Source organism: Bufo gargarizans, chromosome 2, assembly GCF_014858855.1.
Source record: "Bufo gargarizans isolate SCDJY-AF-19 chromosome 2, ASM1485885v1, whole genome shotgun sequence".
Taxonomy (NCBI): Eukaryota; Metazoa; Chordata; class Amphibia; order Anura; family Bufonidae; genus Bufo; species Bufo gargarizans.
Window position 1 is genome coordinate 26,979,474 of NC_058081.1, and position 20,913 is coordinate 27,000,386.

The following is a 20,913-nucleotide window of genomic DNA, read 5'->3' on the forward strand; positions in this document are numbered from 1 at the left end:
GCGCAGCCCTCAGTGGGTACTGCGTCTGCGTGAGACGCCGCTCGGCCGTCAGGGAGGGGGAGGAGAGGGATAAGATGCTGTGGGCGGTTAGGGATTCAGGAGGAAGGCGTTTTGGCCACTGCAGGGGGGCGTTACTGGGCACACAAAGTGAAACATAACGCCCCTCTGGGCACCTTCAGGATTAATTAGCATAATTATAAAAGTCATTTTTCAGCAAAACTACTGGGTGGATTACAGTATAGAACAGCGAAGCCGATTCAATGTAATCTGTGGAGCATGACTGGTTTAAAAGCTGAATTTGTGTTATGAGAGATGACAGCATCCCTTTAACAAAGTTTTAAATGCCCAGTTGTGGAGACATGAGCAAAATCATATCAGATGACAAGGTAAAGGCTCTTAATAGATGATAGCGGGGTAGAGGCATGTAGTAACACAACTCTGGGGTGTTACATTCCTCCTTACTTTGAGTTAAGCCGTCCTCGGCTTATGCTTAGGAGGGGAGGAACCAGCTCTGGGGTACCCAAATACAAAGTGCTGCATATAATACATATAAGACATACAAAGACAAACACATAATGGTTACCCTGAGGTTCCTGCCCGCATGAGTAGCGTGTCCTAAGTAACAGTTTTCCTCTCGGTATAGCCAGTGATCCAAAGGTCTGCACTAAACACTCACTACTGAAAGCATGGGGGTGTATTTACTCTGTAATCTCACCATTGTGTAATAAAACACCAGCAAATGGAAGGGTGGCTTTATCCTGTATTCCCTTCCCTGCACCAAAGTCAAAGTATAAGGCTTATAGCACGATCACTATAGTGACTATGGGTAGCTAAATGGCTCTAAGGTTTGAGGTGCCATACCTTAGGCAAAGGCACAGAAATTAAAGTATTAGCTTCTCCATGCACTTCTGGCAGTCACAGGAGGAGGGTATGATAATTCCATGAAACTCCTTGAAGACACCTCACGATGGGAGCAATTCTGAACAAATAACAAATGGGAAGGAGGGGTCAAAAACTTCTCTAACATTCCTGAAGCTGCGGGGTTACCCGTGTAGTTACTAGACTTGCCGGGACTTACCACTTGGTCCTACCCTGGGTACCTAGGATATATAACACCGGGTGTAGGCCATTAGTATTAAGCATCCATATAGGCAGTCCGTTTAAAGGGGGGAGAGAACAAGAGCTGTAAAGCAAGGCACACAGAAGTGAGGTGCTACATATCTGGCTAAGTGCAAAAGTTAGTGCAGTTTAACAAAAAAGTTTATGAAGGTCACATTGCGGCATCTAGAAAAGAATACACACAATGGGCATATGTTACTTGAACGTTGCTCAACCTGTAAACATTAGTGCAAAAATATCACATAGAGATCACAAAGAGCTCAAGTACACGTTTGTGTCCTTTCTTTGGGTGAAAGATTATAACATTGCATAACCTGTAGACATATTGGAAAGACAGTGCAAAAACATTATGCATTTATTAGTGCAATAATACGCTCATATATGACTTGAGTCCTTTTTCTTTGAAGTGCTTGATGTAGAATCCTCTGGAAACAGATAAAAGTCAATTGTAATCCAAAAAGTGGTATAAAATGTCATATAAAAACACATAAAATAGCAGCAGAAATGAGAACCATAGTTCCATGCGGCTCTCAAGTAACCTGAGAAAGGGGATAAAACAATGTAAAACTTGGTTGCAAAGGGTTATGTCACGGCGGACTGGATCTCAGATACACAGAAAACCAAATAAACAAGTATCTAGGCGAGATGCTGGGGAAAGTTCACCTCCTAGCAAATCCCTGACTTCTCTCCCTACCCTGCTAAGTCCACATTCAGACCTTGAAGGTAGGAATAATGTGTCCTCGTGCCTGGACTGCAAGTACCCTAGAATCCCTAAGATGGTGAAAGGGGAGAAGGAGCAGAAGACACACAAACAGCCTAGACCGCAAATAACAAAAACAGAAACCAAACTTATCTGAGCTGAAACAGAAAATCCTTCCTTCCTTGAATCCAAGGCCAGACTGAATTCTATAACCCGCACGGCTCTCTGGGAGTGAAAGCAATTTAAGCCAACGACCCCACCCAGAGCACCTGAAGGAAGGCGGATCCGGCACGATTACAAAACAAAACAAATGATTAGACACGTGCTGCCAATCTGACAGACCTCCGCAGACAGGGCATGACAGTACCCCCCCTTCTACGGGTGACCTCCGGGCACCCCAGACCAACCTTATCTGGGTAGGCTCTGTGAAAAGCCCTAACCAGTCGGCTGGCACTGACATCCAGCGCCGGAGCCCACATCCTCTCCTCAGGGCCGTATCCCCTCCAGTGTACCAGGTACTGAAGGGAACCCCGAAGAACTCTAGAGTCAAGAATCCTGGAGATCTCGAACTCATCGACCAGAACAGGAGGAGGGGGCAATGGCGATGGTTCCACCGGTCTCACATATTTTTTCAATAAAGATCTATGGAATACATCATGGATCCTCCAAGTCTGCGGAAGATCCAACCGAAACGCTACTGGATTGATCAGCACAGATATTTTGTATGGGCCGATAAATCTTGGACCAAGTTTCCAAGATGGCACTTTCAATTTAATATTTTTAGTGGACCACCACACCAGATCACCCACACACAGGTCCGGACCAGTCACACGTCTCCTGTTAGCCATTCGCTTATACCTCTCACCCATCGTCTCCAAATAAACTTGTATCCTCTGCCAGATAGAAGACAAGGTAGAGGAAAATATTTCCTCCTCTGGCATCCCAGAGGAACTAGTCCCAGAAAAGGTACCAAACTGAGGATGAAAACCATATGCGCCAAAAAATGACAACTTACCCGTGGACTCCTGTCTAAGGTTATTCAAAGCAAACTCCGCTAGGGGCAAGAATGAAGACAAGTTCTCCTGATTCTCTGCCACAAAGCACCTCAAGTAGGTCTCCAGGTTCTGATTAGTACGCTCCGTCTGTCCATTCGACTGCGGATGGAAAGCCGAAGAGAACAAAAGTTGAATGCCAAGCCGAGAGCAGAACGCCCTCCAGAACCTAGAGACAAACTGTGTACCCCTGTCAGAAACCACATCCGAAGGAATACCATGCAATTTCACAATATTATCAACAAAAATTTGCGCAAGAGTCTTGGCATTAGGTAGACTAGTTAACGATAAAAAATTTGCCATCTTGCTAAAACGGTCAACTACCAACAAAATCACAGTTTTCCCGGAGGAACTCGGTAGATCCGTAATAAAGTCCATGGACAAGTGCATCCAATGACGATACGGAATAGATAAAGGAAGGAGTGAACCAGCCGGTCGAGTATGAGCCACCTTAGATCGTGCACAGGTTTCACAAGCTGCCACGTAATCCTCAATGCTCTTACGTAACCCGGGCCACCAGAACCTCTGGGACACAAGGTCACAGGTGGACTTACCACCAGGATGTCCGGCAAGTACAGTATCGTGATGTTCCTTGAAAACCTTGTATTGCAGTTCTTCGGGAACAAACAACCTCCCTGGGGGACAAGAACCAGGAGCCCCCTCTTGGGCTCCCAACACCTCCATCTCCAATTCGGGATACAGGGCAAAAACCACAACCCCATCAGCCAAAATCGGAGCAGGATCCTCTGAATCACCTCCCCCAGGAAAACTGCGAGACAACGCATCCGCCTTGATGTTTTTAACCCCCGGACAAAAAGTAACAACAAAATTGAACCTGGTAAAAAACAGTGACCATCTGGCCTGCCTAGGGTTCAGACGCTTGGCGGATTGCAGGTAAGCCAAATTCTTATGATCCGTATAAACAGTAACGGGGTGAGAAGCCCCCTCCAACCAGTGACGCCATTCCTGAAAGGCCAACCTTATAGCCAGTAACTCTCTATCTCCCACATCATAGTTCCTCTCGGCGACCGAGAGCTTCTTGGAAAAAAATGCACACGGGACCCACTTGCCAGGAGAAGAACCCTGTGACAGCACCGCTCCCATCCCCACTTCTGATGCATCCACCTCCACCACAAATGGCTGAGACACATCGGGCTGCACCAGAATGGGAGCAGACGCAAAACACTCCTCAATAGTCGAAAACGGCCTGCAATGCCTCCTCCAACCAAACAGAGACTTCGGCGCCCCTTCTTTGTCATATCAGTCAGAGGTTTAACAATGGTGGAATAGTTCAGAATACATTTTCTATAATAATTAGTAAATCCCCAAAACCGCATCAAAGCTTTCTGATTCTCTGGTCGGTCCCATTCCAGAACCGCCCAGACCTTTTCGGGGTCCATACAAAAACCAGAGTCGGAAAGCAGATATCCCAAAAACGGAAGCTCCTGCACAGAAAACACACATTTTTCCAATTTGGCATATAATTTATTCTCCCGAAGGATCGTCAAAACCTGTCTCACATGATCCTGATGGGTCTTCAGATCAGGAGAGTAAATTAAAATGTCATCTAAGTAAACTACCACGAACCTCCCCACTAAGTGATGAAAAATGTCATTGACGAATGGCTGAAATACCACAGGCGCGTTCGTCAACCCAAAGGGCATAGCCAGATTCTCAAAATGACCCTCGTGCGTATTGAAGGCCGTCTTCCACTCATCCCCTTCCTTGATTCTGATCAGATTGTAGGCCCCCCTTAAATCCAACTTGGAGAACACCCTGGCACCAACAATCTGATCAAAAAGGTCTGAGATCAAAGGAAGGGGATACGGATCCCGGACCGTAATACGGTTCAATTCCCGAAAATCCAAACACGGTCTCAGCGATCCATCCTTTTTCTTAACAAAGAAAAAACCTAATGCCACCGGAGACTTAGATGGCCTAATATGACCTTTTGCCAAACTCTCGGCGATATACTTTCACATGACCTCTCTTTCAGGTTGAGAAAGATTGTAAAGGGGAGACTTTGGCAACTTAGCCCCTGGGATGAGATTAACTGGACAATCATAGTCACGATGGGGGGGGGGGGGGGGGGGGGCAATTCCTGGGCCCCACCCTCCGAAAAGACATCCGCAAAGTCTGAGAGATACTGAGGTAGAACCGCAGTGGACACACCAGAGATAGACGTGCCAAGACAATTTTCCGAACAAAATTCTCCCCAACCAATAATTTGTCTTGCCTGCCAATCTATAATTGGATTATGCCGATATTTGTCATTGTTTTAATCAGGATGTTGATATATATTTTATGAGTAACAGATATATAGATAGTGGGAGGATTCTCTTGGGGATTTGTGGAGGTAGCCATCTGGGCGAATCTTTAAAGAAATTGCTATAAAATAGAGGTAATCTCCTTGAAAAACAGTATGTGATAAGGCGCACCATAGACGCATTATTATATGCGAATATGGAGCGTTTTTTTCATATGGTGTGACTTCCAGGGAGACATAAGAATTCTATATGAATTTTATATGATATTTATGTACATAAAGATCATTTATAATTACCCTGCTACCTTGCACAGATATTATATATGCTTCCCCGCATGTATGTCCTCTTATGTGAGAACTTTATTATCATAAAGGCTATTTGCAATCATTATGTACTGTTCAGGACGTGCAACCACCCTGTATGGATATCGTTTTCCCTTGTAATCACAGCGGTAGCTAATGTATCAAAATAAATAATATACATCGAAGAAACTATTTACTTCTTGTGTAGAACTTCTAGCTACACAAAAAGACGCAAATGAAACATACGGATTCATTTGCAAGAACGATACTTACTCTACCTGGTGTGATTTAAGAGACATTGCTATACTATAAATTTGAAATAAAACATGGAGGTCTTTAAAGGAGGAGACTCCACTACCATTTATATTTACACACATATATGTATATCTATATTTATATTCTTAGTCTATTTGGATATTTTAAATTGATATGGTGGACTAACATTATTTGTTTTAAGAGTGATACGGCTGATGGAATGCCGAATATACAGCGGATGTCAGCATTGACATATACCGATCCCAATTCTAAAAATCCGGATTCCGAACCAGTCTTTCCTTGTCCCTCATGTACTATAAAGGTGGAACATAAACAGGGGGTCGTTAACCACTGAGGAAGGGGTCTGTTTTGTAAATCCCCGAAACGCGTTTGGTATCCCCCCCCACCAGGAGAAGTGGGTTCGCAAGTCCGAGGAAACCTGGAGGTCTTATCTCTTGGGCCAGAGAATATCGGAGTATATCGGTGTTACAGACACGTGCAACAAACATTTCCACTGGCGCCAAAATTTGAACCTGGACACTAACCCTTGAGACCGGAGTTGGATACTACACGCCGAGTCGAGGGAACATAACCCAGTGTGAAGGAGCCTCCAGTAAGAACTTGCTTATCCCACATTATAGCGATCGCTTTAATCCAATACAGCGGGACGCCGCTGTGCGCACTGACAGCTGAATTATTACAAAGTTAAACTTTACAGCTGCATACGCTTGGGACTTCGGTTCTCTCTATATGAGAGACCTGGCATAAAGACTGTTCATAGGAGTGAATACCATACATGGAACTACTCTTCAAGGTTCAAATACTGAACAATTCCACTATTTAATATTTGGATTTATTCAATATTTATTGGGATCCTATTTATTAATGCAACAACACTGCTGTATTTAATTTCCTTTTATAGTTGTTTTATATTATCATCATATCTATCATCATATGTATCATTGTCAGTATCAACTTTTTATCTTCATTTTATTGCTGATATCTTATTGTATTTTCATATTGTATGTTTTTATTTTATTCTGCTATTCAATAAAAAGATCCCTATACTTTCAGTGAGTGCACCACTTCTATTCTTTTATACTTTATCTCTATCAGACTGGGTGCTGTCTGTTAGTGGGAGCACCTCTCTTGGACCCCTATCTCATTTTTAGTGCGACATTCCCCATATTATAATTGGATTATGTTTTGTCAACCACGGTAAACCTAAGACTATAGGAGCAGGAAAATCCCTCATGACAAAACAAGACATAAATTCTACATGTGAATCACCCACCCTCAACTGAATACCATGTGCAATATGAGTGAGACTCCTTTGAGAAAGAGGTGAAGAATCTATTGCAAACACCGGAATCTCTCTTTCTAAAGTGCGCGTACTTAGACGCAGATTTTGAAGAAAAAGAAAGTCAATAAGGTTTACCCCAGCATCACAGTCAATGAATACCTCAACAACAAAAAAATCTTGAGTCTAGCTGGAAGGAGAAAACGAGAATTACAGGGAGCTTGCATACCTGCTTGTTCTACTACTCCATTCACGCTACCAAGAGTCAGGACGGTTTCTTTCTTATCATCATGCGGTTTAACAAAAGGACAAGCAAAAACACAATGACCACTTTTTCCAAAGTAGAAACATAGTTTATGTAATCTCCTAAAGTTTCTCTTATCAGAACGGAAAGATATCTGACCCAACTGCATGGGTTCCTCCCCTACCCCAGAGCTATAAGTAGTATCACCCTGGGCAGCAGGTGAGACGAAGCCACTCGCAGAAGGGATCCCTTGCGCGGATGGAGCCTTACTCCTCTCTCTGATACGTCTATCTAACCGTATAGCCAAAGACATAGCATTCTCTAAAGTATCCGGGTACTCATGAAAAGCCAGGGCATCTTTCAATCTCTCAGATAACCCCTGACAAAACTGACTACGTAACGTGGAGTCGTTCCACTCTGACTCAGTAGCCCATCTCCTAAACTCTATGCAGTAAACCTCTGCAGTATGTTCACCCTGTAATAAGTTACGCAATTTAGATTCTGCCATCGCGACTTGATCTGGGTCATCGTAAATCAATCCCAGGGCTTTGAAAAATTCCTCCACCGACCGGAGGGCCAGAGAATCGGGCAGCAGAGAAAAAGCCCAGGATTGTGCGTCCCCTTTAAGCAGAGACATAATTATACCAACCCTCTGACTTTCATCACCTGACGAGAATGGACGCAGTCGAAAATACAATTTGCATGATTCTTTAAAGCGTATAAAATCATCCGCACCCCCTGTAAATTTCTCAGGAAGAGCGTCTTTAGGCTCCCCACCAATTTGACCTGCACCTGATGCCAGAACACTCTGACACCGTGTGACCGAACTACGCAGATCCGCAACCTCTAGGGATAATCCCTGTATGGGGTCAACCAGTGCATCAATTGACGCCATTACAAAACCGCTGAGTAATGGCAGTCACAGTATGGCGGGTTATAATGTCACGGTGGACTGGATCTCAGATACACAGACAACCAAATAAACAAGTATCTAGGCGAGATGCAGGAGAAAGGTCACCTCCTAGCACTAGCACCTCCCTGACTTCTCTCCCTACGCTGCTAAGCCCACATTCAGACCTTGAAGGTAGGAATAATGTGTCCTCGTTCCTGGACTGCAAGTACCCTAGAATCCCTGAGATGGTGAAAGGGGAGAAGGGGCAGAAGACACACAAACAGCCTAGACCGCAATTAACAAAAACAGAAACCAAACTTATCTGAGCTGGAACAGAAAATCCTTCATTCCTTGAATCCAAGGCCAGACTGAATTCTATAACCCGCACGGCCCTCTGGGAGAGAAAGCAATTTAAGCCACCAATGACCCCACCTAGAGCATCTGAAGGAAGGCGGATCCAGCACGATTCCAAAACAAAACAAATGATTAGACACGTGCTGCCAATCTGACAGACCTCCGCAGACCGTCCGAACAGGGCATGACAGGTTAATGTAGTTGGGGGGAGTCCTCGCAAACCGATGTCCATCCTGGTGAAGAAGAAACAAGGGCAGCACACATGGAACAAATGGCCAACAGCTCTCCACCCTTCAAGTGTAGTCCATGTTGTGGTTCCCATAAGTTCTTTTTATTTTAGCATGAGAAAGGCATTTAGAGAAGGACGTGTAGGTCGTCCTCGCTGCTGGAGCTGCTGAAGTTCATCAGGTGGCGCTCTTGCTTTTGGTAGCTCAGCTGAGCAGCTGTAGTGGTGCGCCCCTGCCCTCTAGTGGTGCTCTTGGTATTTGGCTGAGCAGCCAGCCTGGTGAATGCAGCTGTAACATGCTGCAAGTCGGGATCCCTAGCCGGTGCAGATGCAGATAAAACCTCCGGCTGAAGGGGTTCTGGCAGGCAAACTGGGGGTGCCTGTGGCAGCTTCCAGGGCAGAATGTAGGGTTGCACCCTGGGGCTGAAGGTCAAAACTGAATTGTTAATCTGGCCCACCCGTAGTGTGGGGGGGTGCGGCCAGGTCATGGATGAGGAGCTCTGGCTCAGCCTGTGCTTGCTCTCTGAACCGCATCCTGCCGTCTGGCTCTCTTGTAGACATCTGACCCTCCCTGCAGAAACTGTGTCCTCCTGCCAGGACTCTGGGGTTAAGGCAGGGGATAACGGTTTGGCGAGTAGAGTCACTCCTGCGGCAAAGGGGCCTTGAAGGTGCGGTATGCCAGACCTTGCAGGGGTATTAAGTGTGAGGTCACGGTGTGAGCAATAGGTAAGCCAAGGTAAATACAGTTCTGGTTACTCACGGTTGTGTCATCCCTGGGCAGGCTCACATAAAAGTAAAAAGGAGAATGGCACAAGGATTCTCTGGGGCACAATCTGGTGTAAGGGACACTGGCCAGATGTTGGTTTGAGGTGCCCTTGGTGGTCTGTATTAATGTGCCAGCGGCAAGGTCCCTTGTAGTCTTGAGGCCAGTACCTTTTGTATGGAGGTACAATCATTTACTATAGTGTTAATAAAGGAACTTGAGTCTGAGGCAAGCAGGAGGAAACTCAAAAGGGAACTTTACTGAAGATTACTTTTGATAACAGTACATCTAAAGTGTTTAAACAGTCTCAGTACAGAGATATACTGCTGCAAGTCCTCTGCTGGCAGGTACAGTCCTGATCAAAAGTTTAAGACCACTTGAAAAATGGCAAAAAATCATATTTAGTATTGTTGGATTTTAACAAGGTTCCAAGTAGAGCTTCAACATGCAACAAGAAGAAATGGGAGTGAGACAAAATACTTTTTGAGCATTCAATTTAATGAAAACAACGAATAAACTGAAACAGGCTGTTTTTCAGCTGATCAAAAGTTTAGGACCACACCTCCAAAAAAAGCTAAACACCACCAAAACAGAAATCCAACTTCCAAACATGAACTCAGTAATGAGTATCTCCGCCGTTATTGTTTATCACTTCACAGATTTGTTTCGGCATGCTTGATGCAAGCGTTTCCATGAGGTGAGTGGGAACATTTCTCCAAGTGGTGAAGACGGCCGCACGAAGGCTATCTACTGTCTGGAACTGTTGTCCATTTTTGTAAACTTCCCTTGTCATCCATCCCCAAAGGTTCTCAATTGTATTTAGATCAGGGGAACATGCAGGATGGGCCAAAAGAGTAATGTTATTCTCCTGGAAGAAGTCCCTTGTCCTGCGGGCATTGTAGTCATTACCACACAGACGATGGACCTCAGTCATGAGGAATGCTCTCTGCAACATCTGGACATAGCCAGCGGCCGTTTGATGCCCCTGCACTTCCTGAAGCTCCATTGTTCCACTGAAGGAAAAAGCACCCCAGACCATTATGGCGCCCCCTCCACTGTGGCACGTAGAAAACATCTCAGGTGGGACCTGCTTGTCATGCCAGTAATGTTGGAAACCATCAGGGCTAGGGATGAGCGAACTCGAACTGTATAGTTCGGGTTCGTACCGAATTTTGGGGTGTCCGTGACACGGACCCGAACCCGGACATTTTCGTAAAAGTCCGGGTTCGGGTTCGGTGTTCGTCGCTTTCTTCGCGCTTTTGTGACGCTTTCTTGGCGCTTTTTGAAAGGCTGCAAAGCAGCCAATCAACAAGCGTCATACTACTTGCCCCAAGAGGCCATCACAGCCATGCCTACTATTGGCATGGCTGTGATTGGCCAGAGCACCATGTGACCCAGCCTCTATTTAAGCTGGAGTCACATAGCGCCGCCCGTCACTCTGCTCTGATTAGCGTAGGGAGAGGTTGCGGCTGCGACAGTAGGGCGAGATTAGGCAGATTAACTCCTCCAAAGGACTTGATTAACTGATCGATCTGCAGCTGTGGATCATTGAGCTGCTGATCCTCAATTGCTCACTGTTTTTAGGCTGCACAGACCGTTTGTCAGTCTCATTTTTCTGGGGTGATCGGCGGCCATTTTGTGTCTTGTGGTGCGCCAGCACAAGCTGCGACCAAGTGCATTTAACCCTCAATGGTGTGGTTGTTTTTTGGCTAAAGCCTACATCAGGGTGAAGCTGTCACACCAAGTGCATTTATCCAGCAATAGTCTGTTCATTTTTTGGCCATATACAAAATCAGGGGCAAGCTGCGCCTGTCACCAAGTGCATTTAACCCTCAATGGTGTGGTTGTTTTTTGGCTAAAGCCTACATCAGGGTGAAGCTGTGACACCAAGTGCATTTAACCAGCAATAGTCTGTTCATTTTTTGGCCATATACAAAATCAGGGGCAAGCTGCGCCTGTCACCAAGTGCATTTAACCCTCAATGGTGTGGTTGTTTTTTGGCTAAAGCCTACATCAGGGTGAAGCTGTCACACCAAGTGCATTTAACCAGCAATAGTCTGTTCATTTTTTGGCCATATACAAAATCAGGGGCAAGCTGCGCCTGTCACCAAGTGCATTTAACCCTCAATGGTGTGGTTGTTTTTTGGCTAAAGCCTACATCAGGGTGAAGCTGTCACACCAAGTGCATTTAACCAGCAATAGTCTGTTTATTTTTTGGCCATATCCCAGTCTAATTCTGTCACTAAATCCATACCGGTCACCCAGCGCCTAAATACTAGGCCTCAAATTTATATCCAGCTAAATCTGTCCCTAGTGCTGTAGCTGGGCGAGTTATTTAGTGTCCGTTCAAGCACATTTCTTGTTCTGGGTTGAAATACAATTCCCAATTTAGCAATTTCATAATTTAGTGGTTCCTGCTATATCAGAGCTATTTGAAATCTATCCCAAAAAGGGTATATAATATTGAAGGTGCACATTGGGTCATTCAGAATAACTTCACACACACCCGCTACTGTGTATTTCCAAGTCTAATTCTGTCACTAAACCCATACCTGTCACCCAGCGCCTAAATACTAGGCCTCAAATTTAAATCCCTCTAAATCTCTCGTTACCCACCGCTGTACTGTTGTTGCTGGGCAAGATATTTAGTGTCCGTCAAAGCACATTTTTTGTTCTGGGTTGAAGTACAATTCCCAATTTAGCAATTTCATAATTTAGTGGTTTCTGCTATATCAGAGCTATTTGAAATCTATCCCTAAAAGGGTATATAATATTGAAGGTGCACATAGGGTCATTCAGAATAACTTCACACACACGCTTCTGTGCATTTCCAAGTCTAATTCTGTCACTAAATCCATACCGGTGACCCAGCGCCTAAATACTAGGCCTCAAATTTAAATCCCTCTAAATCTCTCGTTACCCACCGCTGTACTGTTGTTGCTGGGCAAGATATTTAGTGTCCGTCAAAGCACATTTTTTGTTCTGGGTTGAAGTACAATTCCCAATTTAGCAATTTCATAATTTAGTGGTTTCTGCTATATCAGAGCTATTTGAAATCTATCCCTAAAAGGGTATATAATATTGAAGGTGCACATAGGGTCATTCAGAATAACTTCACACACACGCTTCTGTGCATTTCCAAGTCTAATTCTGTCACTAAATCCATACCGGTGACCCAGCGCCTAAATACTAGGCCTCAAATTTAAATCCCTCTAAATCTCTCGTTACCCACCGCTGTACTGTTGTTGCTGGGCAAGATATTTAGTGTCCGTCAAAGCACATTTTTTGTTCTGGGTTGAAGTACAATTCCCAATTTAGCAATTTCATAATTTAGTGGTTTCTGCTATATCAGAGCTATTTGAAATCTATCCCTAAAAGGGTATATAATATTGAAGGTGCACATAGGGTCATTCAGAATAACTTCACACACACGCTTCTGTGCATTTCCAAGTCTAATTCTGTCACTAAATCCATACCGGTGACCCAGCGCCTAAATACTAGGCCTCAAATTTAAATCCCTCTAAATCTCTCGTTACCCACCGCTGTACTGTTGTTGCTGGGCAAGATATTTAGTGTCCGTCAAAGCACATTTTTTGTTCTGGGTTGAAGTACAATTCCCAATTTAGCAATTTCATAATTTAGTGGTTCCTGCTATATCAGAGCTATTTGAAATCTATCCCAAAAAGGGTATATAATATTGAAGGTGCACATTGGGTCATTCAGAATAACTTCACACACACCCGCTACTGTGTATTTCCAAGTCTAATTCTGTCACTAAACCCATACCTGTCACCCAGCGCCTAAATACTAGGCCTCAAATTTAAATCCCTCTAAATCTCTCGTTACCGCTGTCCTGTTGTAGCTGGGAAAGTTATTTAGTGCCCGTCAAAGCACATTTTTTGTTCTGGGTTGAAGTACAATTCCCAATTTAGCAATTTCATAATTTAGTGGTTCCTGCTATATCAGAGCTATTTGAAATCTATCCCAAAAAGGGTATATAATATTCAAGGTGCACATTGGGTCATTCAGAATAACTTCACACACACGCTTCTGTGCATTTCCAAGTCTAATTCTGTCACTAAATCCATACCGGTCACCCAGCGCCTAAATACTAGGCCTCAAATTTATATCCCGCTGAATTTGAATACAATACATTGGGCCAAATAATATATTTGTTGTTGTGGTGAACCATAACAATGAGAAAAACATCTAGTAAGGGACGCGGACGTGGACATGGTCGTGGTGGTGTTAGTGGACCCTCTGGTGCTGGGAGAGGACGTGGCCGTTCTGCCACATCCACACGTCCTAGTGTACCAACTACCTCAGGTCCCAGTAGCCGCCAGAATTTACAGCGATATATGGTGGGGCCCAATGCCGTTCTAAGGATGGTAAGGCCTGAGCAGGTACAGGCATTAGTCAATTGGGTGGCCGACAGTGGATCCAGCACGTTCACATTATCTCCCACCCAGTCTTCTGCAGAAAGCGCACAGATGGCGCCTGAAAACCAACCCCATCAGTCTGTCACATCACCCCCATGCATACCAGGGAAACTGTCTCAGCCTCAAGTTATGCAGCAGTCTCTTATGCTGTTTGAAGACTCCGCTGGCAGGGTTTCCCAAGGGCATCCACCTAGCCCTTCCCCAGCGGTGAAAGACATAGAATGCACTGACGCACAACCACTTATGTTTCCTGATGATGAGGACATGGGAATACCACCTCAGCATGTCTCTGATGATGACGAAACACAGGTGCCAACTGCTGCGTCTTTCTGCAGTGTGCAGACTGAACAGGAGGTCAGGGATCAAGACTGGGTGGAAGACGATGCAGGGGACGATGAGGTCCTAGACCCCACATGGAATGAAGGTCGTGCCACTGACTTTCACAGTTCGGAGGAAGAGGCAGTGGTGAGACCGAGCCAACAGCGTAGCAAAAGAGGGAGCAGTGGGCAAAAGCAGAACACCCGCCGCCAAGAGACTCCGCCTGCTACTGACCGCCGCCATCTGGGACCGAGCACCCCAAAGGCAGCTTCAAGGAGTTCCCTGGCATGGCACTTCTTCAAACAATGTGCTGACGACAAGACCCGAGTGGTTTGCACGCTGTGCCATCAGAGCCTGAAGCGAGGCATTAACGTTCTGAACCTGAGCACAACCTGCATGACCAGGCACCTGCATGCAAAGCATGAACTGCAGTGGAGTAAACACCTTAAAACCAAGGAAGTCACTCAGGCTCCCCCTGCTACCTCTTCTGCTGCTGCCGCCTCGGCCTATTCTGCTGCTGCCGCCTCGGCCTCTTCCTCCGCCTCTGGAGGAACGTTGGCACCTGCCGCCCAGCAAACAGGGGATGTACCACCAACACCACCACCACCACCTCCGTCACCAAGCGTCTCAACCATGTCACACGCCAGCGTTCAGCTCTCCATCTCACAAACATTTGATAGAAAGCGTAAATTCCCACCTAGCCACCCTCGATCCCTGGCCCTGAATGCCAGCATTTCTAAACTACTGGCCTATGAAATGCTGTCATTTAGGCTGGTGGACACAGACAGCTTCAAACAGCTCATGTCGCTTGCTGTCCCACAGTATGTTGTTCCCAGCCGGCACTACTTCTCCAAGAGAGCCGTGCCTTCCCTGCACAACCAAGTATCCGATAAAATCAAGTGTGCACTGCGCAACGCCATCTGTGGCAAGGTCCACCTAACCACAGATACGTGGACCAGTAAGCACGGCCAGGGACGCTATATCTCCCTAACTGCACACTGGGTAAATGTAGTGGCAGCTGGGCCCCAGGCGGAGAGCTGTTTGGCGCACGTCCTTCCGCCGCCAAGGATCGCAGGGCAACATTCTTTGCCTCCTGTTGCCACCTCCTCCTTCTCGGCTTCCTCCTCCTCTTCTTCCACCTGCTCATCCAGTCAGCCACACACCTTCACCACCAACTTCAGCACAGCCCGGGGTAAACGTCAGCAGGCCATTCTGAAACTCATATGTTTGGGGGACAGGCCCCACACCGCACAGGAGTTGTGGCGGGGTATAGAACAACAGACCGACGAGTGGTTGCTGCCGGTGAGCCTCAAGCCCGGCCTGGTGGTGTGTGATAATGGGCGAAATCTCGTTGCAGCTCTGGGACTAGCCAATTTGACGCACATCCCTTGCTTGGCGCATGTGCTGAATTTGGTGGTGCAGAAGTTCATTCACAACTACCCCGACATGTCAGAGCTGCTGCATAAAGTGCGGGCCGTCTGTTCGCGCTTCCGGCGTTCACATCCTGCCGCTGCTCGCCTGTCTGCGCTACAGCGTAACTTCGGCCTTCCCGCTCACCGCCTCATATGCGACGTGCCCACCAGGTGGAACTCCACCTTGCACATGCTGGACAGACTGTGCGAGCAGCAGCAGGCCATAGTGGAGTTTCAGCTGCAGCACGCACGGGTCAGTCGCACTACAGAACAGCACCACTTCACCACCAATGACTGGGCCTCCATGCGAGACCTGTGTGCCCTGTTGCGCTGTTTCGAGTACTCCACCAACATGGCCAGTGGCGATGACACCGTTATCAGCGTTACAATACCACTTCTATGTCTCCTTGAGAAAACACTTAGGGCGATGATGGAACAGGAGGTGGCCCAGGAGGAGGAGGAGGAGGATGAGGAAGAGGGGTCATTTTTAGCACTTTCAGGCCAGTCTCTTCGAAGTGACTCAGAGGGAGGTTTTTTGCAACAGCAGAGGCCAGGTACAAATGTGGCCAGCCAGGGCCCACTACTGGAGGACGAGGAGGACGAGGATGAGGAGGAGGTGGAGGAGGATGAGGATGAAGCATGGTCACAGCGGGGTGGCACCCAACGCAGCTCGGGTCCATCACTGGTGCGTGGCTGGGGGGAAAGGCAGGACGATGACGATACGCCTCCCACAGAGGACAGCTTGTCCTTACCCCTGGGCAGCCTGGCACACATGAGCGACTACATGCTGCAGTGCCTGCGCAACGACAGCAGAGTTGCCCACATTTTAACCTGTGCGGACTACTGGGTTGCCACCCTGCTGGATCCACGCTACAAAGACAATGTGCCCACCTTACTTCCTGCACTGGAGCGTGATAGGAAGATGCGCGAGTACAAGCGCACGTTGGTAGACGCGCTACTGAGAGCATTCCCAAATGTCACAGGGGAACAAGTGGAAGCCCAAGGCCAAGGCAGAGGAGGAGCAAGAGGTCGCCAAGGCAGCTGTGTCACGGCCAGCTCCTCTGAGGGCAGGGTTAGCATGGCAGAGATGTGGAAAACTTTTGTCAACACGCCACAGCTAACTGCACCACCACCTGATACGCAACGTGTTAGCAGGAGGCAACATTTCACTAACATGGTGGAACAGTACGTGTGCACACCCCTCCACGTACTGACTGATGGTTCGGCCCCATTCAACTTCTGGGTCTCTAAATTGTCCACGTGGCCAGAGCTAGCCTTTTATGCCTTGGAGGTGCTGGCCTGCCCGGCAGCCAGCGTTTTGTCTGAACGTGTATTCAGCACGGCAGGGGGCGTCATTACAGACAAACGCAGCCGCCTGTCTACAGCCAATGTGGACAAGCTGACGTTCATAAAAATGAACCAGGCATGGATCCCACAGGACCTGTCCGTCCCTTGTCCAGATTAGACATTAACTACCTCCCCATAACCATATATTATTGGACTCCAGGGCACTTCCTCATTCAATCCTATTTTTATTTTCATTTTACCATTATATTGCGATGCTACCCAAAGTTGAATGAACCTCTCCTCTGCCTGTGTGCTAGGCCTAAATATATGCCAATGGACTGTTGCAGTGGTGGCTGACATGAAGCCTGATTCTCTGCTATGACATGCAGACTAATTCTCTGCTGACATGAAGCCAGATTGTCTGTTACGGGACCTCTCTCCTCTGCCTGGGTGCTGGGCCTAAATTTATGAAAATTGACTCTTACAGTGGTGGGTGACGTGAAGCCTGATTCTCTGCTATGATATGAAGACTGATTCTCTGCTGACATGAAGCCAGATTGTCTGTTACGGGACCTTTCTCCTCTGCCTGGGTTCTGGGCCTAAATTTATGAAAATTGACTCTTACAGTGGTGGGTGACGTGAAGCCTGATTCTCTGCTATGATATGAAGACTGATTCTCTGCTGACATGAAGCCAGATTGTCTGTTACGGGACCTTTCTCCTCTGCCTGGGTTCTGGGCCTAAATTTATGAAAATTGACTCTTACAGTGGTGGGTGACGTGAAGCCTGATTCTCTGCTATGATATGAAGACTGATTCTCTGCTGACATGAAGCCAGATTGTCTGTTACGGGACCTTTCTCCTCTGCCTGGGTTCTGGGCCTAAATTTATGAAAATTGACTCTTACAGTGGTGGGTGACGTGAAGCCTGATTCTCTGCTATGATATGAAGACTGATTCTCTGCTGACATGAAGCCAGATTGTCTGTTACGGGACCTTTCTCCTCTGCCTGGGTTCTGGGCCTAAATTTATGAAAATTGACTCTTACAGTGGTGGGTGACGTGAAGCCTGATTCTCTGCTATGATATGAAGACTGATTCTCTGCTGACATGAAGCCAGATTGTCTGTTACGGGACCTTTCTCCTCTGCCTGGGTTCTGGGCCTAAATTTATGAAAATTGACTCTTACAGTGGTGGGTGACGTGAAGCCTGATTCTCTGCTATGATATGAAGACTGATTCTCTGCTGACATGAAGACAGATTCTCTGTTACGGGACCTCTCTCCTCTGCCTGTGTGTGTGCTGGGCCTAAATATATGCCAATGGACTGTTGCAGTGGTGGCTGACGTGAAGCCTCATTCTCTGCTATGACATGCAGACTAATTCTCTGCTGACATGAAGACAGATTCTCTGTTACGGGACCTCTCTCCTCTGCCTGTGTGTGTGCTGGGCCTAAATATATGCCAATGGACTGTTGCAGTGGTGGCTGACGTGAAGCCTGATTCTCTGCTATGACATGCAGACTAATTCTCTGCTGACATGAAGCCAGATTGTCTGTTACGGGACCTCTCTCCTCTGCCTGTGTGTGTGCTGGGCCTAAATATATGCCAATGGACTGTTGCAGTGGTGGCTGACGTGAAGCCTCATTCTCTGCTATGACATGCAGACTAATTCTCTGCTGACATGAAGACAGATTCTCTGTTACGGGACCTCCCTCCTCTGCCTGGGTGCTGGGCCTAAATATATGCCAATGGACTGTTGCAGTGGTGGCTGACGTGAAGCCTCATTCTCTGCTATGACATGCAGACTAATTCTCTGCTGACATGAAGACAGATTCTCTGTTACGGGACCTCTCTCCTCTGCCTGGGTGCCGGGGCCTAAATATCTGAGAATGGACTGTTCCAGTGGTGGGTGACGGGAAGCCAGATTCTCTGCTATGGAACCTCTCTCCAATTGATTTTGGTTAATTTTTATTTATTTAATTTTTATTTTAATTCATTTCCCTATCCACATTTGTTTGCAGGGGATTTACCTACATGTTGCTGCCTTTTGCAGCCCTCTAGCTCTTTCCTGGGCTGTTTTACAGCCTTTTTAGTGCCGAAAAGTTCGGGTCCCCATTGACTTCAATGGGGTTCGGGTTCGGGACGAAGTTCGGATCGGGTTCGGATCCCGAACCCGAACATTTCCGGGATGTTCGGCCGAACTTCTCGAACCCGAACATCCAGGTGTTCGCTCAACTCTAATCAGGGCCATCAATGTTGAATTTTTTTCTCAGCAGAGAATAAAACTTTCTTCCACCTTTGAATGTCCCATGTTTGGTGCTCTCTTGCAAAGTCCAAGCGAGCAGTTCTGTGCCGTTCAAAGAGACGAGGTCTTTGAAGACGTCTTTTGTTTTTGAAGCCCTTCAGTCTCAGATGCCGTCTGATGGTTATGGGGCTGCAGTCAGCACCAGTAAGGGCCTTAATTTGGGTCGAGGATCGTCCAGTGTCTTGACGGACAGCCAATTGGATCCTTCGGCTCAGTGCTGATGAATTTCTTTTGGGTCTTCCACTTGACTTTTTTGTTCCATAACCTTACTGCGACCCACCTCAGCAGCGATGGTGCGCTGTGAGAAACCCTGCTTATGCAGTTCAATAACTCGACCACGTTCAAAAAGGGAGAGTTTTTTTTCCTTTGCCATCACAACGTGTGACTACCTGACAGAAAATGACAATGAATCCATATCTTTGCACAGATTTGGCCTTTTAAAGGCATGTGGTCCTTAACTTTTGATCAGCTGAAGAACAGTCTGTTTCAGTTTATTCGTTGTTTTCATTAAATTGAATGCTCAAAAAGTATTTTGTCTCACTCCCATTTCTTCTTGTTGCATGTTAAAGCTCTACTTGGAACTTTGTTAAGATCCAGCCATGCTAAATATGATTTTTTGCCATTTTTCAAGTGGTCTTAAACTTTTGATCAGGACTGTATAACTGTCCCTCTCTAGATATTAAATAAGGAAATTGTAGCCTTACTGATAGATGACTTCAGGAATGGTCCTGGTAATCCGGGTTCAGGCTTGTGAAGTTGCCAACGGCTGGTAAATCCTTGATGGTGGAGTCCAAAGGTCCTAAGGCATGAATAAGATGTGTCCAATAACCCTTTGGGGGTCTTTATGTAGTATTCTCTGAATAGATAAAGTACTGTACTTCAGCTCTGGGCTGAGATATGGCTTAGGGATAAAGATAACAGGCTGCATACACTGCTAGTCTGTGCTCAACTGCCACTGGAACAAGATCTAGCTGGCTAGGCCTGAATTGAACTATGTATATATGGGAGGTATTATCTCCCCCTAGTGGTAAGCTAAGTTTAAATTAATGCTAATACACCTGTTAGCAGGGATTATGCATAAGGACATTTTGCAGCTTAACAACAGGCTATATAAAAGGCATATAAAAGTACAATACAACAACTTTGCAGTACCCACGAGGGTAGTGGGACGCTGCATAGGGACCACATTGGAGTGTACTCCACTTGCTCTCCCACATACAGGTTGTGGCAGGCCTGCGGCAGGTAGGGGAGCTTAACGGAGCGGCGGCCCACAAATATCTCTGCTCCAGAGTAGTTGTCCTGAAGGAAGCCCACTCCTCGTTGTATGGAGAACTAGAGGACGGTCCCTGTCCGTCTGGTGAGCTTAGGGTCGCCAGGCTGGGGGTCATCTAAGACTTGTTTAACCCATTCCTCTATGGCAGTCTTGTATTCCCATCGGGTCTTGTTGTGACCGATTATTTCCAGCGGGACCACTGGGTTAAGGTGGCCTGGGACTGTCTCTCCTGGGCAGTGGAGTGGAAGCTCCGGCCGCCTCCGCCGCACCAGCAGGTGTGCAGAGCGGATCCTGTTTGGGCCTACTAGAAGTGTCGGGACCCACTGGGCACGATGCAGGGGCAGCTATGGGCTGGACTGGGGACTCAGGGAGCGGGGCTGCTTTCACCTGATGTTGCGGCAGGGCAGC

The 20,913-nt window shown here is 46.8% G+C and overlaps 1 protein-coding gene across 1 annotated transcript in view; it reads right to left on the reverse strand.

Annotated features, from left to right (window-relative positions):
* The window catches only part of LOC122925550 (chromaffin granule amine transporter-like), a 97,639-nt gene extending 96,460 nt beyond the window's left edge, over positions 1 to 1,179 (reverse strand). The window contains exon 1 of the mRNA XM_044276908.1: positions 1,079 to 1,179. The gene's annotated coding sequence lies outside the window, so the exon portion shown is untranslated. The remainder of the gene's footprint in view (positions 1 to 1,078) is intronic.
* Between the last annotated feature and the right edge of the window lie 19,734 nt (positions 1,180 to 20,913).